Raw genomic sequence first — 24,673 nt, forward strand, 5'->3', positions numbered from 1 at the left:
ATGAAATGATTGGATGGCATCACCGACTCAATGTACATGAGTTTGGGTAGACACCAGGAGTTGCTGATGGACAGGAAAGCCTGGCGTGCTGTAGTCCATGAGGTCGCAAAGAGTCGGACACAGCTGAGTGACTTAACTGAACTGAATTTTCTGAAAAAAAAAAAAAACAAAACAAAACTGTGTTCCAGGGAATGGGGTAGAGAGAAGCAGTAGGGTTGGTAAATACAGCAGAATCAATCACAAGTAATTCTTTCTGTCTCTCCTTTAACCTCAAAAGGTCTAAGATACCCCTTACGTTTCACAGGATTATAGGCCTGTGATTGTCACAGAGAGGTGTCGGGGAGGGACAGAGTGGAACTTATTGGATGCAAACTATTATATACATGATGGATAAACAACATACTTCAGTTGGCAAAGAATTCACCTGCAATGCAGGAAACCCCAGTTCGATTCCTGGGACAGGAAGATCCACTGGAGAAGGGATAGGCTACCCAATTCAGTCTTCTTGGGCTTCCCCTGTGGCTCAGCTGGTAATGAATCCACCTGCAATCTGGGAATCCAGGGTTTGATCCCTGGGTTGTGAAGATCCCCTGGAGAAGGGAAAGGCCACCCACTCCAGTATTCTGGCCTAGAGAAATCCATGGACTGTATAGCCCATGGGGTCACAAAGAACTGGACATGACTAAGTGATTCTCACTTTTACTTTCAAACAACATGAACCTACTGTATACCACAGGGATTATATTCAATACTGGGAATAAACTATAATAAAAAGAATACCAAAAAATGTGTACAGCAAAAATTAAAACATTGTAAATCAACTATACTTCAGTAAATATATATGTATATATAACTATGTATATATATGTATATAGGTATATATATATACTTAGATATACTTGTATATCAGTATACATATATATATAAGTATACATATATATGTGTGTGTTTGTGTGTGTATATATATTTATATATATTTTTTATATATATTTATATTTATATATATTTATTTATATATATATTTATATATAGAGAGATTTATATATATAAATCTCTAAAAAAAATAAAGAACAGTGCTGGAAACATCAAGACAAAGATGTTTCTCCTCACTTTTTTTTCTGTCCCTTTGTTACTACAGTAAACGTTTGCCTACATACCTAATAAAAGTCCCTAGTTTCAGAGGTGCTTTGAGTTCTGGCTCTCAGGTTTCCCATACAGAAAATGGAAACAATAGAAGCATCATCTTCTAAGAGCTGTGAGAATTATATGAGCCAAGGCGATGAAAATGATGATGATACTTAACATTTATTGAGATTTTTTCTGAGCAGTAAAAACTGAAGATATATGGGAAATAAGGGAGGCACAGTTATTGGCACATAAGAAGTAGTTGCTGAACATTAGTCTCTTCCTCTTACCCTTCCTATAAGATTCTTTCCAAATTCAATGGTTTACAATTTCAGGAGAACCCAATCAATGGTGAATGAAGGCTGATCACTCTAAGGAGGCCAGGCTCCTGTCAGGCTCTCAATTGCTTGGTAGAGTTAGAAGCTGTTAGTAAACAATGAGACATCATTGATAGAAAACAACCTTGGTTGGGGGTGCAGAAGAGCCTGCAGTAAATCAATCTAATCATGATCATTATAGCTGAAGGTGGGCTTCATTAAGTCTTATCCACCTGTAGAAGAAACCTGACCATATCACTATCCTGATGAAAATATCCCTCAAGGTCCTTGACATATTCTCTAAGACCCTCCTTATTATGGCTCCTGCTTTCCTCTTCAGCATTGTCCCTGACACTCTCATTCAGGAAGCTCATAGACTAGACACACTGTGCCACAGCCATGTCACCAATGCACAGGAATGTTCATCCCCTATGCCTTTGTTTGTGTTGGTCTCTTTAACAGAATTAGAACTGCCTTTCCCAGCTTCTGTCCAGTAAACTCAAAATATTTCTTTAAGACTCAGCTGCAAGAACAAAGTCATCACTGCCATCATCACCCCCCAAAAGTGCTTGCACACTTATACTGTATGTTTCTACAGCACTCTGGCCACACCTCCATGAAAGTTATCATCTAGCATCACCATTCTTTATCCCCATGTCTGTCTCTTGCAGTAGAGCTTTTACAAGGTGGAGATCACATGTGGCTTAAAGCATCACCACTTCCTCAACAAAATATCACTCTGTTGTATGAATTGGCATGGGGAATCAAGGCTGACAAGGTAAAGAAAGGAACTCATTATAACCTGCAATAAATAAAAGGAAGCTACTGCTATTTATGTATCTCCAGTCTTCCCCATGGCAAATTCCATGATGGCAGGCACCACCTTTGTCTTATTCCTCACCGTATTCCCAGAACCTAACAACACAGAAGATGCCCTGAATGACTTAATGAATAAATCACCTAAAGCAAAGTTTCTCAGCTTCACCACTGATGTTTGGGGCTGGATGATTCTTTGCTATAAAACATCTGTCCCATGCATTGTGGGATATTTAGCAGCATCCCCAGCCTCTATCCAAAGTATAAAAAGGAACATGCCCACCCCAGTTATGACAACCAAAAATGTCTCCAGACAATGCCCCATGTCCCCTGAAGAGCAATACTGCCTCTGCCTGAGGACCCCTGACATCGAGCTAGAGCTCTCAGAAGACAGCAAAGATAAATTCTACCTGACTCAGAGTGTGAGCTTTTTTAACATTCAAATTAACCAATCTCTTCCTTCTCCTAAATTTCAGCAGCATATAGGAGAAGACAGAGGCAGGTGAGAAAATGAGCCCCAAACCATGCAGTTTTGTCAGGAGCAAGGTGTGCCTATTTGCATTGTCTCTCTCCTCTTCACAGCCAGCTGTGAATCTCATTGACCAGCCCACAGTTTCTTCAGTTTACCTTCCACCTCACTCTGCATTGTGCTTTCCTGGCTGTAAAGACAATTCTGTGTTGGCTGTGAATATTGGTCTTTATTCAGGGGGGCTGCCTACTACACATTCAGTTCTCCGCAGGATATTTGATTAATACTGTGTTTGGTAAGCACCCACTGCATTCAGTAAGACATGACCTCTTGGGGGCAGCAACTATTCTGTGGGTAGAAAAGCAACGAATGAGCACAAGGAGTTCTTCCCATTGTTTTACCAATGCCCTGATTCCTGGGGCTTTAATTCAAGCCTTCCTGTGTTTCTCATTGCAAAGCTCCATGTTCTCCAGACTTAAACTTTCAAAAGATACTCAGAAAATACAAGCCATAACAAGAACCTCAATCCTGAACCCCCGTCCCTCCTCCCTCCCCATACCATCTCTCTGGGTCATCCCAGTGCACCAGCCCCAAGCATCCTGTATCCTGCATCGAACCTAGACTGGAAATTCATTTCTTAGATATTATACATGTTTCAATGCCATTCTCCCAAATCATCCCACCCTCTCCCTCTCCCACAGAGTCTAAAAGACTGTTCTATACATCTGTGTTTCTTTTGCTGTTTCGCATACAGGGTTATCATTACCATCTTTCTAAATTCCATATATATGTGTTAGTATACTGTATTGGCATTTTTCTTTCTGGCTTACTTCACTCTGTATAATTGGCTCCAGTTTCATCCAACTCATTAGAACTGATTCAAATGTATTCTTTTTAATGGCTGAGTAATATTCCATTGTGTATATGCACCACAGCTTTCTTATCCATTCATCTGCTGATGGACATCTAGGTTGCTTCCATGTCCTGGCTATTATAAACAGTGCTGTGATGAACACTGGGGTACATGTGTCTCTTTCAATTCTGGTTTCCTCAGAGTGTATGCCCAGCTGTGGGATTGCTGGGTCATATGACAGTTCTATTTCCAGTTTTTTAAGGAATCTCCACACTGTTCTCCAGAGTGGCTGTACTAGTTTGCATTCCCACCAACAGTGTAAGAGGGTTCCCTTTTCTCCACACCCTCTCCAGCATTTATTGCTTGTAGGCTTTTGGATCGCAGCCATTCTGACTGGTGTGAAATGGTACCTCATTTTGGTTTTGATTTGCATTTCTCTGATAATGAGTGATGTTGAGCATCTTTTCACGTGTTTGTTAGCCATCTGTATGTCTTCTTTGGAGAAATGTCTATTTAGTTCTTCAGCCCATTTTTTGATTGGTCATTTATTCTTCTGGAATTGAGCTGCAGGAGTTGCTTGTATATTTTTGAGATTAGTTGTTTGTCAGTTGCTTCATTTGCTATTATTTTCTCCCATTCCAAAGGCTGTCTTTTCACCTTGCTTATAGTTTCCTTTGTTGTGCAGAAGCTTTTAATTAGGTCCCATTTGTTTATTTTTGCTTTTATTTCCAGCATTCTGGGAGGTGGGTCATAGAGGATCCTGCTGTGATTTATGTTGGAGAGTGTTTTGCCTATGTTCTCCTCTAGGAGTTTTATAGTTTCTGGTCTTACATTTAGATCTTTAATCCCTTTTGAGTTTATTTTTGTGTATGGTGTTAGAAAGTGTTCTAGTTTCATTCTTTTACAAGTGGTTGACCAGTTTTTCCAGCACCACTTGTTAAAGAGATTGTCTTTAATCTATTGTATATTCTTGCCTCCTTTGTCAAAGATAAGGTGTCCACAGGTGTGTGGATTTATCTCTGGGCTTTCTATTTTGTTCCATTGATCTATTTCTGTCTTTGTGCCAGTACCTCACCCATGGTGGATTCATGTTGATGTATGGCAAAACCAATACAATATTGTAAAGTAAAATAAAATTAAAAAAAATCAAAAATATAAAAGAACCTCTGTTGCTCATCATCTTCAGTTTATCTTCAATTTCCTCCCCTTTCTAATATAATCATTGGTGAGTGAATGAATGAACAATGGTCAGAGAGTCATGTAGCCAAAAATTATTCCAGAGTGGGGAAAAAGAACCTTAATGATTACCTGGCCCAAACCCCTTATGCATCATGGAGGAAAATAAAACCAAAGGAGAGATATGATTTACCTACTGATAACCAGTTGGTTATACAAGTGAAACTACAGCCTAGATCCTCTGTTCTTTATCTAGTATTTTCTATTTACTGAATCAGCCTCTTTTAGTATTAGGTTGGCAGAAATGTTTCCATAAGAGACAGAAAAACCTGAATGATCATTTTGGCTAACTTGATATATACAGAAAAAGAAACATAGGCACTCTTGCAGGAAATCGGTAAGACTTGTCTGCTGAGATCAGGTTGATCCTCATTACAAGCTAAAACAGGCAGGATGTCAGTGCCTAGCAGTCTTTTGTACATGGCAAACACTAGATACACGTTTGTGGAATAAATCACTGAATGAGATAAGATGCAGTTAGGGTGTTGAGAGATTTGCTAAAAAGCTCCATGTTATTGTCCTTGTTTTCTCTACCCCTGGAACTCAGCCTGTCTGCTTCCTGAAGGTAATCCCATCCAACGTGGTGCCACATTAGGATTGCCTACCAAATCGGGAAATAGGATCTGGAATTAATGTGGTAACAAAAAGCCCAGTATCTGGGGTACCTAAAATGAGATTCTGCCATGTCCTGATGATTTGGGAACAATTTATGAAACTAGTCTGTGCCTTGTTTTATGTTTAAATTGCATTTCTCTTTTGGGACCACAGTCCTGTCTGAACCTTAGGCCATTTGGTTGAGACCCTGATTGATTTCTACCTCTTGCCAGCCCCTTCCCATGGAGGACAGATGCTCCCCTTCTTCCATGGTTCCAGTGACTGGCTTAGGTAGTATTCTAACATAGATTAATGTCTTAACTATGATCACATCAATGAGATTCCTGCTGTTCTGCACCCATCAGCTTCCCCCCATGTCCCAATTAGATAGTGATACTGCTTTCCAAGTGACTCTTGATTCAACACCAGCTTCCTTTCCTTCCCCCACCTGACAACAAGTAAATCTCCACATGCTTTACAAACAGGCCTGCTCATTTGAGTTCCAATACCTTGGCTCTAGGATATGGCATTAGATACTAACAAGATTCAAACTTTGGGGTAAATCATTGGATTTTTCGGAAAACCTTTGAAATGAAGATATTACAAAGAGCAGGACCTGAACAGTTAATATTTCTCAAAGACTCTCAAAATAGATGAGCTTCCCCAAAGCCTGGGTCTTGAAAGCAGAGAACCTCCAGAGACATGGAGGTGTCGGTACATGAGAAAGTGAGACAAAAGTGATGGAAGCCAAACATGAGGAGCTGTGTTGAAATACAGAGTTAGGGAGCCATCCATCGTGGAAAGCACCAGGAAGCTAAGGGGGGGGGGGGTGGAAAAAGGAAAGAAGCTTCCTTGAGTTAGAAGTAAGTCCTGGGAGATAAAATTTCATTGGTGGCCAGGGGAAATAAATTTTTCCTCTTGACAGTTTAGCAGAAGGTTAATCCTACCTCTGATCAAAGAAGGAATTTTCCCTTGGTCATGATCAGCTTACAGAGCATGAGTGTCAGGTAGGGTGTGCCTGCTGCTCTACAGGGACTCTATGTCTGTTGCCTAGATGCTTCTCCTTCCCTTTCCGCAGCTTGTTTTCTGTCCCCCTTCAGCTTTCCTCTGGCACCCACAATTATCAGGTTTAAGATGAAACCTTCAAAAATCCCAAAGGTATTATCTCTGCTTGCCTTGTGACCATCCCATTATTAGGGGCTGTTCTGTCTACTTTCTAGCATATATGCTTTTAAAGGAAGCAAGGCCCATAACAAAAGCATATTAAGAGGTAACACAGAGGGCCAACACTAATTCAGTCAGTAAGCACATTTACTACATCACTGTTGATTGATAGCCTCATTAAGTTTTCATAGAGGATCTGTATTAATAAAGCCAACACCTTCTCCAAAGAGGAAATGGTCATGGTGTCACAGGCTAGGATAATGTACCTCCCTAATGGAACATAGTGTGCTAAGTCCCATTTTTAAGGAGGGAGAGGAGTAATGAGGTAGGTGACCTGTTTTGTTTTGTTTAAATTGGAAAAGAAAAAAGAAAAAAACAGCACGGAACCAGAAATCTAGCAGGTGGCCATTAGACCATTGCCACAAGGCTGACATTCAGTTCTGTTCATCTTGGCTCTGGAGTAGTTTGTTGCCTGGTGGCCTCCCCTCAGAAACACTGTCTTGAAGGTTATAGGCCAAGACTACATCAAATGTGGATAAAGATTTAGGCTTTGTTTTCTTCTACCTTAACTCTAGAATGGTATCCTGTTTCAAGGGCTTAAAACCCCACACTATGGCACCCTATTTAGATTTGTTCAATACCCTAATGTCTAGACTCTAGACTTTTCCTTTAGATGCTCCAAAACATTTCTGTCTTGTGTCACATTATCTCTGACCACGATGTTGGCTAGTGTTCTCCTTATAAGACTGGTGTTATTAAATATTTTTCAGGTGGAAGAATAGCTGAAAGCCATGCCCTCTATGAAACACCATGAAAAGCTGATGCCTTAAACCTAAATGTCTTGATTTTGTGCAAAATATATTTTAATGTAAATTGTAGGTAACAATACAATTATACCATTTTCTGCATATTGCCTAAATATGGTTAGCCTTAGCTCACAGGACTATTTCAAGGCAGTCTAGTAAAAACAAGAGGATGCACTCTGGAGTAATGACAATTGCCCAGAAGAGAAAAATCCTCAGAAAATGGTATCCCTTTCTCTGGTCCTCATTCAACTTGAGCTCCAGCTAAAGAATCCTTTCTTTCCTCGACATGGGCAAAAGCAGAAATCTTGATCTTGTGAATATCCTTTCTCTAATAGATAATGATTTGGAATGGGACCATATAGGTCATTACTTTGGGGGACAAAGGACAAAAGCCAAAGAAATAGCTGACCCATGGGTAAAAAGGCAAAAGACATACACAGTGGAGTAGGAATAGGTGATGACCAGAGTCAGAGAGATATGTTGAAAAGTTAGACCCCACAGCTCATGAGGGCAAGAGTTAGTTAAAGTCTGTGGGTCATTGCACTGTCAAAGCCAATGGGAGTGAAAAGGATAAAGCCCAAGAGCTAAAATGAAGGAGGCAGTGGAGTAAATCATCATGAAGAAGAGTTGCCTGTTTACTTGTTTGTGTCTCTGTTCATTTTATAAAGAACAAAACAATAGAAATGAAGAGAAAGCATTATTTATCCAAAGCACAAGCAGTAGCTAATGCTCACACACCAATCAACTAAATGGCAAAAAAACTTAAATATATATATTTCACACTAATTATGATGCCATAAAGCTGTAGAGCCTCGGGAAAGTTATTTAACCACAGTTTTCTTTTCTGTAAAATGGGGATTATAAGTATACCTAGTTTCTACAATGGTTGTGAGGATTAAATAAAACAATACACATACAGCATCTACCACAGTCTAGTACCTAATGACAATATATAGATGGCTATCATTACTATATTTTTTACTAATTTAAATAAATTGGGGAGCTCTGATTATAAGTCTCAGTACAAAAATTATTTGTCAAGCCTGGGATACCAGTAATATAATAGGTGAAAATGAAATATATCTTTGAGGAGTCAAGTATTACATGCATGGTTATAGATGTTTAAAAAAAGGAGAAAAACTGATTAAAACATAAATTGGCTCGGCAATAGAAGTTTGGATAAATGCCTAAAGTTATCTAAAAACATTTATTTCATATGTATAAGTATTTATAACATTCTCTTATTCACACTTAACCCAACACTCCCTTCCCCCCAAAAAAAGACCCAAGAACTTGGCTCAAAACAGAGTCTAATTGGCAATTTGGAATCTGGAGAGAATCTTTTTTTTTTAATATAAATTTATTTATTTTAATTGGAGGTTAATTACTTTACAATATTGTATTGGTTTTGCCATACATCAACATGAATCCACCACAAGTATACACGTGTTCCCCATCCTGAACCCTCCTCGCTCCTCCCTCCCCGTAAAGAATAAAGTTTCAATGACTTGATCAAATTCAAGCATTTAAGGTTGGTTTGTTGCATTAAATTTACTCAAGTTGTGTGCAGAGCCACAATTCTGGCAAACCCTAGCGTCTACAAGGAAGGCTTTAAAAAGTCCAAATTAGGAAAAAGCTGAACTAACTTGGCAATCACTGAAGTGCCAAAAGTGTTGTTGAGAAGCAGCAGTACTAAGTGCCTGTTAAAAAATCAGAAATCAGACAGCGAACCATGTGGAGGACAAGGTTAAATACCATCAAAGAGAAGGATTGAAAGAAGGTCAATAATTGCCTGGACAGGAAAAGAAGATGAATAGAATTTTTTTTTTCTTAGCCCACACTAGCAAAGACTTCTGCCAGACAGAGAGGTATTGATGGAATTTGAAGTGACCAGGAAAAATGCAGAAGGTGTGCACCCTCAGCTTCACAACTTGAACCATGAAATGTGAAAAAAACTTGTACGGGGTGATGGATATCGCTGTTAGCTCCCAAGTCTGTACATGGCCAACTAAAAATATAGAGCTCCAACACACAAGACATGTTTGACATATGTGAGATTTTTCCATCATTTTTTAAAAGTTTGCTTATACACAAGGGACAGGGACTGAGCTTAATTAAAGCATCTGATTTAAGCAACAGAATGATGCTTAAACCTAAAACTACTGTTGCTGAAAATATATCAAAAGTTCATTTGTCAGTTTTCTGTATGCCTGTACCTACTCCTTTTGAGACATTGTGCTAAGTGTCACAATGACAATAAACATTCGTAAGTCACTGCTCCTATCTTCACTGACCTCATGACTTCTTAGGCAAATCATTACAATGAATATATTAAGTAAAAACAAAGAGTAAATAGGGTGATAGTGACAGTCACTAATATTTCTTGGGTACTTGTATGTTGAGTTTGTGTGATTTGTAGACATTAACTCATTTAATCTTCCCAGTAATTCTACCACATAGATATGACTAGTATCCCCATTTTATGAAAAGAAACTGATATAAAGAGTAGTTGCATAAAATGTCCCAAGATCACCCAGTAAGTGATGGAACTGGGAATTGAACACAGCGTGATCCCAAAACCCAGGCTTTTCACTTTTACACTCTACTGCCTCCCGGTGGGAGAATATGCTTTGACGCAGGGAAGATTGAAATCCATTAGGCCTAGAATTTCAGGGAAGGTGATCTAGAGACATGAAAGGTTGCCGAGTAGCATCCAGAACAGCATCCATGATCAGATGTCTTGCAAATAACCTAAAACTAATTCTGCTATGCACTCAGCTCAGCTTTTGTTTCAAGTCGGCCTTTTGACCCATCGTGGTCATGTCAAAGCTATGGTTTTTCCAGTAGTCACATATGTATCTGAGAGTTGGACCATAAAGAAGGCTGAGTGCCGAAGAATTGATGCTTTTGAACTGTGGTATTAAAGACTCTTGAGAGACCATTGGACTACAAGGAGATCCAACCAATCAATTCTAAAAGAAAACAGTCCTGAACATTCATTGGAACGACTGATGCTGAAGCTCCAACACTTTGGCCACCTGATGCAAAAAAAACTGACTCATTGGAAAAGACCCTGATGCTGGGAAAGATTGAAGGCAGGAGGAGAAGGGGACAACAGAGGATGAGGTTGTCGGAGGGCGTCACCGACTCGATGGATATGAGTTTGAGCAAGACCCAGGAGGTGGTGAAGGACAGGGATACCTGGCGTGTTGCAGCCCATAGAGTCACAAAGAGTCAGATACAACTAAGTGAATGAACAGACCTGAACTGGGCATGATCCTTCCTTTCACACCCGTGAGTATTCTGGGCCATTTCAACTATCTAAACTTTCAATGCTTAAAGTAACCTTCTTTCCTTTATTTCCAAACATATTACTTTTCTATCTTTACGTTGGAATCTACAATTACCATTCACAATTATGCAATGTGGCCAAAAGGGTTTCATCAAAGCCAAAAAAAAAAAAAAAAAAGGAAAAAATAATGCATCCAGGTCTTCACAAAATGTTACCTAAAGGATCTCCAGTGTTAAAGTTATTCTCATAGGACTAAATCCTTGGTCTAGCAGGACAAAGACTGAAGTTATGAGATGTCACAACATGTCCTTTCTACGTTAGAGGTATTCAATCCCTTTGTACTAAATTAGGATTGGGATCTTGAACCCCTTTCTATTAATGCCTACTGTCAATCTTACTTTCCCCATGACCACAGATTATCCGGTACTTACTATGTTGCCCTTTCTTTCTGTAAGGGTATTTCATAAAAGTCCAGGTTTTCTGGAAGCCACAAATAGCTACCACCAATGCTATGGGAACAGTTTTATAGAAACCACACAGCTAATTAACAGGATGCTCATAAAACAGGAGAGTCCTAAAATGCTGAAATAGAACATTGGCTGCTAAACTAAGAAACATGGGGCAGGGGTGGAGGAGGAAAAGATTCTTATATGGTGACTGCTCCTCTTACTGCATTATCTCAGAGTTTATCACTTCTATCTTAGAGGAAAAGTTAATGTTTTAAAATGACTTTGCCTATAATTAAACTGGCACTATTCTCCTCCGGCTTTTTTCTATGACACAGATTCTCTAACATGGACTTCTGGAGTCTAAACTTATAAAAGATCTATAAACCCCTCAAGTTGTGAGCAACATTCTGCATGTCTGTGTGTGGGGAGAAGACTCAAGGCTGGCTTTTCTTAGCTTCTCAATGTGGTCCTTTGCCAAACCACTGCTCTGAGAGAGGCTGTGAGGCTAGTAAGAGAGAATATCCTAGATGATATTCAAGATCATAGCCAGCTAGCAAGCCAGATTTCTTCTGTTGGTTTCATTACTTCCTGCATGTGCTGGAACAAAATCTCAGAGTCAGAATAAACATGGGAAGATTTATTATATTTCATTATAGTGTAATTTCACTTCTACTATTGCAGTCATTGTGGACAACTAGGAGAAAGTATCAACAAATAATAAAACTGTATTTAAATGATCACAGAAAAATGGAACTGCTGGAATGAAGGCTAGGTCCAATGAACAATTATTCTCTTTGGAATCTTCTTTCTTCCGTGGCTTTCCATACATGCTTTTGTGCTCTATCCTAGAACCTACTAAAGGACACTGAGACTCAAAGAAAAGGTCAACTTAAGATGTTTGCAAAGATTAAGGAAGCTCAGAATTTGTTTACAGGGCATTATTTGTACCACACTGTATATTCACTGCCATGAAGGCAGAAAATAGTTGAACTAATCCTCACAAAGCAAATTAGGACAATATTGTGCTGGGTCACGTTTCTGGATTATCAGATTTCCACCCATCAATCTTGAGCTATTGCTCTGCAAATACTCAAAACCTAATTTGATACTCTACATAAATTTGGGACAAAGCCAACTGCATTCCCTCTCATTTGTCAGGATTTCATTCTTAACAATAACAACAAAAAGAACTAAAGCATTTGAAACAGTTCTGCGATATAAAGGCTTTCACTGTGCATCAGTGGATGACTTTCTTTTTAGGTGCAATCTTTCCTGTGTAAAGAAATACTGAGGGAAAAATACCATAGGTGAGTGGCCTACCAGAGGACTGCATTCAGTTTTCCCGGGAACACAGCATGCTTGTCATCAATTTTATCTCAGGAGGCGAGGACACCATCAGTTCACACATTGATTGCAGCCACTATTGGAGAGAGATTCAAACCCATTGTAACTGGTTACAATAGAAGCTCAGATCATAGAACTGCCTTATGGCGAAACTAACCAGGCAGTCAGCAACCAATATCAAGAACCCATTGCATGCAGAGTGTTGTGAAAGCGTCAGTCACTCAGTCATGTCCAACTCTTTGGGACTCCCATGGACTGTAGCCCACCAGGCTCCTCTGTTCATGGGATTTCCTAGGCAAGAATACTGGAGTGGGTGGCCATTCCCTTACTCCAGGAGATCTTCCCCACCCAGGGATCAAACCTGGGTTGCCTGCATTGCGGGCAGATTCTTTACCGCCTGAGCCACTGGGGAAGCCCTTGTGAGGCCATGATCATTGACAACTGACTCAAATTCCAGACAGGTGAAAGCAGGCCACGGGATTTAAGTTATCTTCTTTCTCATTTATGAGTGCTACAGATTACTGTACTCCCTCAATTCAATCTGTCGCCTGAATTCCCCAAACCTGCTTATTTAAACACCATTACTTCCCTCACATTAGAAATTATGGCACTCTAATAAGATAAGTGGGATGTGCTCACATGTATGCAAAGTGCCTGCCATCTGGGCTTTGAACAAAGTAAGGGACCTGAAAAATAGAAAGGGACTTGAAGCACAGCTCATGTGCTTGTGTAAGACATTGTGGTGAGGCTCATTGGGATTCACCGGCTTTCTCACTTTTCTACCAACCTTATGTAATTCCTCCCTCCTGGCTTCATAGAACCATCATCATCAACATTGCCTCCGAGCCTGGAGAGGAAGAATGCTTTCCAATTACGTCATGGGGTGGTCTCCACCCTTTCCCCATTATACACAGCTGGGGCAGAGACAGGAGGAGGGCACTTATTTTTAACATCCTTTCTTGCCATTTCAGAAAAGACTCAGATACCAGGCCAGGATTTGCATAGTTCTCTGGAGAGTTTTTTAAGTCAGACCATCCTGAAGAGGAAAAAAGTATAGGGACTCCAGATTATCTAAAAATATTCAACTAAATATGCAACTATTTTCTATCTTATGTTAGTTAGTTCTCTCATGTGGACAAACATGATAAGAATGAAAAGTTTCTAAGAAACGTGAAGCAGATTAACAGGAAAGTAAGTGTGCAGTTAAGAGTATGTGTGCGTGTTAGTCGCTTGGTCGTGTCCAACTCTTTGCAACCCCATGGACAGTAGCCTGGTGGGCTTCTCTGTCCATGGAATCCTCCTGGTGAGAATACTGGAGTGGGTTGCTGTGCCCTCCTCCAAGGGGATCTTCCTGAATGAGGAATGAAATCTAGGTCTCCTGCACTGCAGGCAGATTCTTTACCATCTAAGCCACAGGGAAGCCCTAACACAGTAATATTAACTGGCCTGGGAGCAGATTCTCAACCAATGCTAGCTTGGTAAGAATTATTGATGTGTTCTTTGAATGCCTTTACAATATTTTTCTCACATGCAAAAAGCTATGGTCTTTCCACACTCTTTCACAACCATGCTAGGAATATATGACTCATTTCATTTCACACACTGTCATTATCACACATACTGGAAAGGAAGACTGATGCTCACCTTCTTTAAAGTATTCTTTATTCGAGGGGAGACCAAGATGGCAGAGTAGAAGGGTGCAGAGCTCAACTCCTCTCCATCAACACATCAAATATACAGCAACAAATGGAGAAATTCTCCCTGAAAACTAACTGGAGACTGGCAGGAAGACTTTTGTACAACCAAGGCTGTAAGAAACACCCATACAGAATCACGTAGGAAGGGAAGAGAAGCAATCAGGTTGGGACCCGTGCCACAGGAGGGAACACAGAAAGGGGAAGGGGGGTTGGTGTGTGACAAGGATAGATTACCTCCCTGGGGACTAAACAGTTCAAGCCACATATTGGGCACTGAGGCCTGGGGTCTGACACTGGGAAGATGATCTCCTTAGCTACTGTGAAAACCAGTGGGTATAAACAGGAGGGCTGTAAGAAACCTAGACTCTTCTCGTGAAGAGCATACACATACTTGTCTACTCCTGAAAGAAGGTAGAAGAAGCAGACTGCCCATGATCCTGGCCATTTTCTTAGGACCACAGCAGCACTTGCAGTAAATGTTTACCAAATGCCTACTATGCAGGCACTTCACATGGAAATACCACATAAATTCCCCAACCGCAAGGAGTCTGAAATCCTTAAGGAAGTAACTCATGAAAAAAATATGTACAAACCAACTCAAGATAAATCCCCTGAGAAGGGTACCTAGTTCTTTCAAAACTCAGAGCGGAGTTCTATCTTCTCTATTTGACATGAAAGTGTTAGTTGCTCAGTCGTGTCCGACTTTTTGCAACCCGTGGACTACAGACCACCAGGCTCCTCTGTCCAAGGGATTCTCCAGGCAAGAATCCTGGAATGGGTAGCCACTTCCTTCTTCTACTTGACATAATCACAGTGAAAACAGCTACCTTATAGGGAGTGACTACTCTATGCTGGGCATGTGGTAAGTTTTTCAAGCATTACAGCTTCTTTTCTTCTCACAGGAATAACAGTACCTATGTCACAGGGCTGTCACCATTTTCCAGGTTAGGAAGCTGAGGCTCTAAGAGGATAGGTGACATGTGCAAGGTCACAGAACACATGAGACAACTCATCCTGGAGTGGTAAAGCTATGATTTGAGCCTGAGTAACGCCTGGGCTTCCCAGGTAGTTCAGTCAGTAAAGAATCTGCCTGTAGTGCAGGAGACCCAGGTTTGATTCCTGGGTCGGAAAGATCCCCTGGAGCAGGGAATGGCAACCCACTCCAGTTTTCTTGCCTGGAAAATCCCATGGACAGAGGAGCCAGGTGGGCTGCTGTCCATGGGTTTGCAGAGATTTGGACACAACTGAGCGACTAACACTTTCATTTTCATAAGACTCCAAGCATCGATGAGGAGATGCTTCTGGAGCTGCACCATTTAAGAACAGGGTGTGGGGTAGAGATAAGGATAAGGAAGATGCTTCCAAAGGCAAGGGAAATTCTGAATAAAGCCAACAGTGGGTGAGAAAAGCAAGATTTATTCTAAGAAGCATGATAAAAAGATTTTTACTCAGGTCCACACAGGGAGTCAGTGGGACATCTGGGACAGATTGTGGTCTTGATATGTGTCCATTGTTGACAACTAGGAGCCCCGAAAACTTCTGCACTGAGGTGACAGAGGATGGAGGCAGAGAGATCCCTTAGTAGGTCCCTGATGCATACAGACAACGAGGGTATGAAGTGGTGACCACTGAGAGGAGGGAATTGATATAGAAGATGCTGTCAAATAACAGGCACCAGACTCAGTGACTAGGGAAGAAGAGAAAAAGAATCAAAATGCACCGTGGCAAACTGCTAGATATATTCATAAGAAAACCAAGAAAAGGAACCAGTTTGGGGTAGAAGATGGTGAGTTTGTTTTCTGATAGGGTGGATCTGGGCAATCCAGCACAACTGAGAAATTCAAAATGGCAAATACATTTCTACTGGCTCTGGATCTGGACTGTTGTAGATTTTCTCATGTGTAACTTAGCTATCACAGCCAAACTCCTTCAGAGCCTTTTGGACAAAGCCGTCATATTTCAAAAAGTGATACCTAAGTGGAAACTGGGTCATCCTCCCACGAATCCACATTCAATCAGTTCACTGCAAAGCCATTTCAAGCAATGCCCCTAACAGTGAATTTAAAAAAGGGATGTGTGCCTTACCGAAACATTCCCTTTTGTAAGCCTGGTAACAGTGAGTCATTATTTATTTCCAACTTCTTCTTTGTCAGAACACAATAGAATGTTGGCTGGTCATCTTTGCAGCAGTACCTTTCTGATTGGAGTTATAGGATTGCTGTGGCATTGTGGCTGTTACTGAACATCCTTTAATCTTATCTAAAACATCAAATAATAACAAAATCCCCAAATAGCATTGGAATAGTACGTAATAGTTCACAAAGAATATCCACATGTATATTATCTCATTTGATTTTCACAGCAACCCAGTTGATGCATATATTATTATCCTTATCTTATCAATGTACAAATTGGGGCTCAGAATGTTATACACTTTCCCTAAGGTCAGAATGTTTAATAAATGACAGACCAGGGATTTGAACCTAACTTCTCTGATCTACTGTTCTTTCTAGACCACAAATCATCCTCCTTGTGTAACCAAATGTAATTACTTTTTATCAAAAGAATGACTTTTAACCACCACCACGATCCCTGGAAGCTACTGCAAAATCAATAGAGCTCTAGTTTATCCTCAGTGAAGTTAACTACTATGGTTCATTTGAATTATCCTTAGTGTGTCATTAAAATAAAGGATTGATTTTGAGCAGACATGGGAATCATTCATTACCAGCAATTTAATATCAATTCTTTCATAACTCAATGCTAATATTAGCTGTTATTTATTCAGTTCTCTATTAGCCAAACATGGAGTGAGCACCAACTATGTCCAGAACTGTGCTTGATGCTGGCAATAACATGGTTACTGTGAATAAGTGGAAGAAACACCGAAGTAGAAGTCAGAAACTATGACTTCTGGTCTGGCTCAACCGTTAATTATCTATGTTGCCTTAGGGAAGCCATTAAATATCTTTTGTGCCTCATTTACTTATATATGACTATGTACAAGTCAAATAGGAAACTGTGTATGTAAGGATTCTGGAAACACTCACATCTGGAAAGATATGAGGTTTGATAATGAAAAAAGAGGACCACAAACTTACAGAGTAAAACAAACAGGGATGGGGTGACAGATAAATTAACTGGTAATTTAAACAATAAATGAACTTATTTACAAAACAGAAACAGACCCACAGCCTTAGAGAATGAAATTTTGATTACCAGGAGGGACGGGTGGTGGGGAGGGATAGATTGGGAATTTGAGACTGACATGTACACACTGGCATATTTAAAATAAAATGCATTTTCATGAAAAAAATAAACAATAGTTTTAAAAATGTTATGTCGCCTACTGTTTGATGCACGTGATAAACAATAAGAGTGGCTGATTATACAGGCTAGATATATATATACAAGCTGAATGAAATCACACAGTAAATAGCCAATTTCTTCTTAGTATTTTCAAAACAACTTCTCAATAGAATGACTTCAATAGGTGCTTTTTTTTTCTAAATAATTTCTGTGTAAAGATAAATGTTGCCAAACATTCATAACACAGTTCCAACAGAACTGCTTTAATGAATTTCTGGACTATTTCCTAAATAGTCTCAAATTTAACTAACCCTTCTTCTCTGACCCCACTGCAGATAATTTAACACAATTTAACCACAAATTTCCAGTTTCTTCCTCTGATATTTCATCTCCTAGTTATTGCCTGGAGAGCCCCATGGACAGAGGAGCCCAGCAGGCTACAGTCCATAGTGTCAGAAATAGTCAGACACAACTGAAGCAACTTAGCACACACACACATATGCCCATGTACCCTGTTTACATTACACTGCTCACTTTTCTCAAAATATGATATACATTTCCATTCTTCTGTATTATTGACCATGTTATCCCCTCTACCCATATTGCCTATCATCTTTCATGTGTGGCAAATTTCTAACCATCATAGATGCTGACATGTTGGTTATATAAATGCCACTTTCTTAATAAAGTATTTCCCAATAAAAATACCATAATTACTGAAAATGGTAAACTGAACAGTCAAGAAACATGTATTTGATGTATTCAATTTAACAAAGAAGGATCACATTAATCTAATTTCTTCAGTGGGAAAATTATCTCCCCAAAGTGGTCATGTTAAAATTAGTTTCACATTTCGAATGAGTAAGGTTTCAGTTATCTGGGAATTCATTTGTGTGTAGCACCTGATTATCTGATTATTGAAAATAAAAGGGACATTAATCTCCTTTCTTTCCTAAGTTTCAAAGAGAAAAAACATTCACACACACACACGTGTGTGTGTGTGTGTGTGTGTATATATATATATATATACAAGAAATACATAACATACCAGAGTTTTATTCATTCATCTAACCAACATACAAATTGTGGCCCCTCATTCCACATACATGGCTCCTAAAGGACCTCAAAAACTTAACATGTTTATTTCACACTCCAGTTTGGAATGCCACTCTTCCGTCTACTATTGGAATTCTGTTCCAGCATTATATTACAGAGCTTCCCTAATGCCTGCCTATGGGGATGTGGGTAATGGTGCCATCTGACACTTATCATAATTTCATTCAAACTCATATTGCTTTTACATTGTATTTCCCTTTGCCATTCTGGCTTCTAACTGCCAGCAGCAGGCTCAAATTTTACCTAAATGGGAGCATTTTGACTTGGGGAGAGAACATTGCTCAGTGCCATTTGCTTAATAGTATACATTACTGCAGGGGGAGGGTTCTGACCCGGGGCCAAGCCCCCTGCATCCAGAGTATGGAAAATTTCAAGGGCAAAACAGCAGCCACTGCAGAGATGTGACAGTCTTGCTGAGCAACAAAAAGTGAAAGTAGAAGAGGATCTCAATGGAATCTGTCACCCTGAATCAAGGCTGAGCCTGAGGCATTTGGTCGAATGGAGGAAGGAAAATAAGTGTCCCCTCAGTTGCCAGACAAGCGAATTATAACCGTCCCTCCTCCCAAACGTCCTCTGCACAGGTAATGCTAAGTAAGTTCTCAGTGCTAATCAAAAAGACACCACAAAATAAGGTTTTAAAGAAGGCAGGTGATACATGCAGGATAACAAGAGCCAAGGGACAGATAAACGGTTTTAATTCACCTGAAGATATGTTCTCAATAGAGCCTGGAAACAGAGATGTCTACATAATGAGGGAAACAATAAGGCAGCCCTGTGGGGAAGGGTAATTGAAGATGAAGAAGTAATAATGATACAACCTGAGGTAAAGAGGGGAGGGTATCAAACTGTGAATTTTCAGGAAGCAGTCGGGCTTCCTGCTGTCAAAGAAGTTGAGGATATTTCCAGGTGTGGGGTAAAAAGGCAAGAAATGAAGTAAGTAGAAAAAATTTTAATTGATTGGGCAATGGGGGGCAGGCAGGGAATAGGATGAACAGTGAACATAACAAAGTAGAAACTTTTGAAATGTGGAGAAAGTGTAATGTCAGGCCACATCTTGGGCCCTGACTTCTTTAGCACTAGTGACAGATCCTCAACAACTGTCAACTCCTCTCCTATCCATTCCGGCAGGTCTTGGTAGCTCTCTTTTGCCTCTGTTTTCTCTGGGTTCACACTGGCTATCCCATCATGGCTGGTCCTATCCTACCGGATCAACATTCCAAAACATTTTCTCTCACTCAACATCATATTCCTTCCCAGAGTGCTTTATCAGGCATCCGGAAGTCATCTGTTTTCCTCAGAACTCTGGTTTCACAGAGTGCTTTATAGGAGTAGGTGGGTTGAGTGCCCTCTTGCTTCAACTGAAAATTACCACTTTTGTCCATTTGACATATTGATGTGAAGAGTAATTTTGTTCAAAAGGGACGCACTGTTCACAAAGATGTGAAAACTACTGTGACAAACACATAAGTCACCCACACTGGGAACTGCTCCTAAAATGGAGCACTTGACTAGCTGACGAGTCTCTTGACCAGGATATATGTAAAGGATGATAGCTTTTGTTAGAAAAGCCTTTCAGGGCCTCCCCTATCACATTCTATGGGCAGATGTACAAGGTTCATACTATCTTCAGATATAGGACTGCCAAGATCAGGCTCACTCGGTCCTGGTAAAAAACAAGACAAAACTTGTTCAGAGCCCTCACAAGGATACATTGGCTAAAGATCTTCACACAAAATTTTATCAGGAGCTCCCAACAGATACCAGGCATTCCAACATAATGTACAGTCTTTTCTTTATTTCTCTGGGGTTGTACACTTCTACTTTCATCATGGCTTCTTACAATCCTTCCTGGATCTTTTATAGACATGCATATTATCTTTATTTTCTTTTTTAATTTTTATTTTTACTTTATTTTACTTTACAATACTGTATTGGTTTTGCCATACATTGACATGAATCCACCACGGGTGTACATGCGTTCCCAAACACGAACCCCCCTCCCACCTCCCTCCCCATAACATCTCTCTCTAAGGTTGCAAGTTAAAGTCATCCAAACATACAGTGTGTATTTCCAAATACCTTGAAATCTAAATCTCGGGCCCCTATTTCATGACCACTGCCAAGTACTTAGTTGCCCCAAATTTAAGATTCAAATCTCTATTTTTGTGGCTTCAATATTTTATTCTCCCACTGAGCTAACACCAAACGACCAAACCAACAAAGAGCTAATAATAGATTAAACTGACATGATATCTATAAGGAGGCTCCATATTTCTTAAATGGCCATTATTTGTTTCTTTATTTAGAGTGTTCATTTTTTCTTCTCTAAATCCAAACTCCCTAGCACCACATTCAAGGTGCTTCATGACTTTGATCCATCAAAATCTGCATCCTGGACTTCCCTGGTGGTCTAGCAGTTAAGAATCTGCCTGCCAATGAGGGGAGCATGGGTTTGATCCCTCGTCTGGGAAGATTCCATATGTCGTGGGGCAACTAAGCCTTTGCATCACAACTACTGAGCCCATCCACCACAACTACAAAAGGCCACATGCCCTAGAGCATATGCTCAGCAATAAGAGAAGCCACTGTAATAAGAAGCCCATATCTCCGCTTGATTCAACTAGAGAAAGCCCATGCAGCAACAAAGACGCAGCACAGCCAAAAAAAGTCTTTAAAAAAGAAAGCATTATTATTAATAAATCTGTATTTTTCATATCCCATGGCATCCTTCTATCAGTCTCTATTCTAAAATCACTGGACTACCCAACAGTGTTTAAATTTTTATATCCCTTACTTTGTTCTTACCATTCCCTCTAGTCATAATGCCCTTTCTCACATGCTATGGTTCCCAAAATGATAATCATTTTCCAAGGTCCATGTCAAATGTTCATAAAATTTACCTGATCCATCCAGGGAGACTTTCTTGCTCTATGCCACTATTGTAGATTTTTGCCTATAGTTCAGCTGAACACCTACCATACTCTACATACTCTACTTGCTGGTTGTGTAATTCTCTGGATTCTTCCCCCTAATAAGCAGTAAGTTCCACAAGACACAAGGCAGGTATAATTTGTTTCAGTTTACCCACTGTGGCCTCAAAAAAACATACTTCTTTTCAATGGGAATCACTGGCCATAACTGAGCTCATTTTAGTTTATAACAGAAGAGAGCCTTAAAATGTGATTTGTACACTTGATTGTATATCTATTTTGAAGAATAATTTTGTCATGTGTATTTTAATGACTGAAGAGGACTGAGTGAATCCTTTAATCCAGGAGTTGATTGTAATGAGTGCACTATTGGCAGAAGCATAGAAATCACTTATGTGGAAAATGTTATAATGGCACTAGACTTATAGTGTGAAATACTTTTGTTTGTGGTTCTTTGTCAGGGATTGCCTCAACAGTTGACAGCATACAGGAAGAAATTGCTTCTCTCCAGGCTCTACTGCTTTAAAAACAAAAGTTTTTAAATTTGGAAGTTCCATTTTATAAGCTAATATAGCTATGCACATACCATGCTAGTTCTAGAAAAACAAAATCCCCTCAAATTGAGTCCATACACTTGAAAATTCACTTAAAATATATTTTCCCAATGCAACATTTTAATATGTCATTTACAAATGCAATTATTTATGCTCTACCTAAATCCACAAAGGAATTTACACTAAGAACACATTAGAAAGTTAATGATAAATATAAAAAGGGAATCAGGACGAGAACAAATACAAACTATACTGATTTATCTATTTATATTGATTATCTATTTATATTGATTTAGCTATTTATTATCTGACTCTCCCACTTGACTGTAAGCTCCTTGCGGGCAGGGTTTCTGCCTGTTTCATTCACCATTGTATATTTAGCACTTGGCATATACTAACTATTCAGTAAACATGTGTTGAATTAATTCTATGCACTAAGTCATTTAGAACTAACACCCATAAAAGATGTCCTTTTCATTCTAGGGGACTGGAATGCAAAAGTAGGAAGTCAAGAAACACCTGGAGTAACAGGCAAATTTGGCCTTGGAATATGGATTAAATCAGGGCAAAGGCTAAGAGAGTTCTGCCAAGAGAACACACTAGTCATAGCAAACACCCTCTTCCAACAACACAAGAGAAGACTCTATACATGGACATCACCAGATGGTCAACACCGAAATCAGATTGATTATATTCTTTGCAGCCAAAGATGGAGAAGCTCTATACAGTCAGCAAAAACGAGACCAGGAGCTGACTGTGGCTCAGATCATGAACTCCTTCTTGCCAAATTCAGACTTAAATGGAAGAAAGTAGGGAAAACCACTAGACCATTCAGGTATGACCTAAATAAAATCCCTTATGATTATACAGTGAAGTGAGAAATAGGTTTAAGGGACTAGATCTGAGAGAGTGCCTGATGAACTATGAACGGAGGTTCGTGACACTGTATAGAAGACAAGGATCAAGACCATGCTCATGGAAAAGAAATTCAAAAAAGCAAAATGGCTGTCTGCGGAGGCCTTACAAATAGCTGAGAAAGGAAGAGAAGGGAAAAGCAAAGGAGAAAAAGAAAGATATAAGCATCTGAATGCAGAGTTCCAAAGAATAGCAAGAAGAGATAAGAAAGCCTTCCTCAGTGATCAATGCAAAGAAATAGAGGAAAAGAACAGAATGGGAAAGACTAGAGATCTCTTCAAGAAAATTAGAGACACCAAGGGAACATTTCATGCAAAGATGGGCTCAGTAAAGGACAGAAATGGTAGGGACCTAACAGAAGCAGAAGATATTAAGAAGAGGTAGCAAGAATACACAGAAGAACTGTACAAAGAAGATCTTCATGACCCAGATAATCACGATGGTATGATCACTCACCTAGAGCCAGACATCCTGGAATGTGAAGTCAAGTGGGCCTTAGAAAGCATCAGTATGAACAAAGCTAGTGGAGGTGATGAAATTCCAGTTGAGCTATTTCAAATCCTGAAAGATGATGCTGTGAAAGTGCTGCACTCAATATGCCAGCAAATTTGGAAAACTCAGCAGTGGCCATAGGACTGGAAAAGGTCAGTTTTCATTCCAATCCCCCAAAATGGCAATGCCAAAGAATGCTCAAACCACCACACAATTGCATTTACCTCACACGCTAGTAAAGTAATGCTCAAAATTCCCCAAGCCAGGCTTCAGCAATACGTGAACCGTGAACTTCCAGATGTTCAAGCTGGTTTTAGAAAAGGCAGAGGAACCAGAGATCAAATTGCCAACAACTGCTGGATCATCAAAAAAGCAAGAGAGTTCCAGAATAACATCTATTTCTGCTTTATTGACTATGCCAAAGCCTTTGACTGTGTGGATCACAATAAACTGGAAAATTCTGAAAGAGATGGGAATATCAGACCACCTAACCTGCCTCTTGAGAAATCTGTATGCAGGTCAGGAAGCAACAGTTAGAACTGAACATAGAACAACAGACTGGTTCCAAATAGGAAAAGGAGTACGTCAAGGCTGTATATTGTCACCCTGCTTATTTAACTTATATGCAGAATACATCATGAGAAATGCTGGGCTGGATGAAACATAAGCTGGAATCAAGATTGCCGGGAGAAATATCAATAACCTCAGATATGCAGATAACTCCACCCTTATGGCAGAAAATGAAGAGGAACAAAAAGCCTCTTGATGAAAGTGAAAGAGGAGAGTGAAAAAGTTGGCTTAAAGCTCAACATTCAGAAAACAAAGATCATGGCATCCGGTCCCATCACTTCATGGGAAATAGATGGGGAAACAGTGGAAACAGTGGCTGACTTTATTTTTCCAGGCTCCAAAATCACTGCAGATGGTGACTGCAGCCATGAAACTAAAAGACACTCACTCCTTGGAAGGAAAGTTATGACCAAACTAGATAACATATACAAAAGCAGAGACATTACTTTGCCAACAAAGGTCCGTCTACTCAAGGCTATGGTTTTTCCTGTGGTCATGTATGGATGTGAGAGTTGGACTGTGAAGAAGGCTGAGCACTGAAGAATTTATGCTTTTGAACTGTGGTGTTGGAGAAGACTCTTGAGAGTCCCTTGGACTGCAAGGAGATCCAACCAGTCCATTCTGA

At 39.8% G+C, this 24,673-nt stretch overlaps 1 long non-coding RNA gene across 1 annotated transcript in view; it reads right to left on the bottom strand.

The window, feature by feature from the left end:
• LOC138931174 (uncharacterized) overlaps positions 1-24,673 on the bottom strand; it is a 375,684-nt gene that overhangs the window by 187,106 nt on the left and 163,905 nt on the right. Inside the window, exon 5 of the long non-coding RNA XR_011446440.1 lies at positions 12,442-12,541. This is a non-coding gene — a long non-coding RNA (uncharacterized lncRNA). The remainder of the gene's footprint in view (positions 1-12,441; positions 12,542-24,673) is intronic.

Source organism: Ovis canadensis, chromosome X (assembly GCF_042477335.2).
Source record: "Ovis canadensis isolate MfBH-ARS-UI-01 breed Bighorn chromosome X, ARS-UI_OviCan_v2, whole genome shotgun sequence".
NCBI lineage: Eukaryota > Metazoa > Chordata > Mammalia > Artiodactyla > Bovidae > Ovis > Ovis canadensis.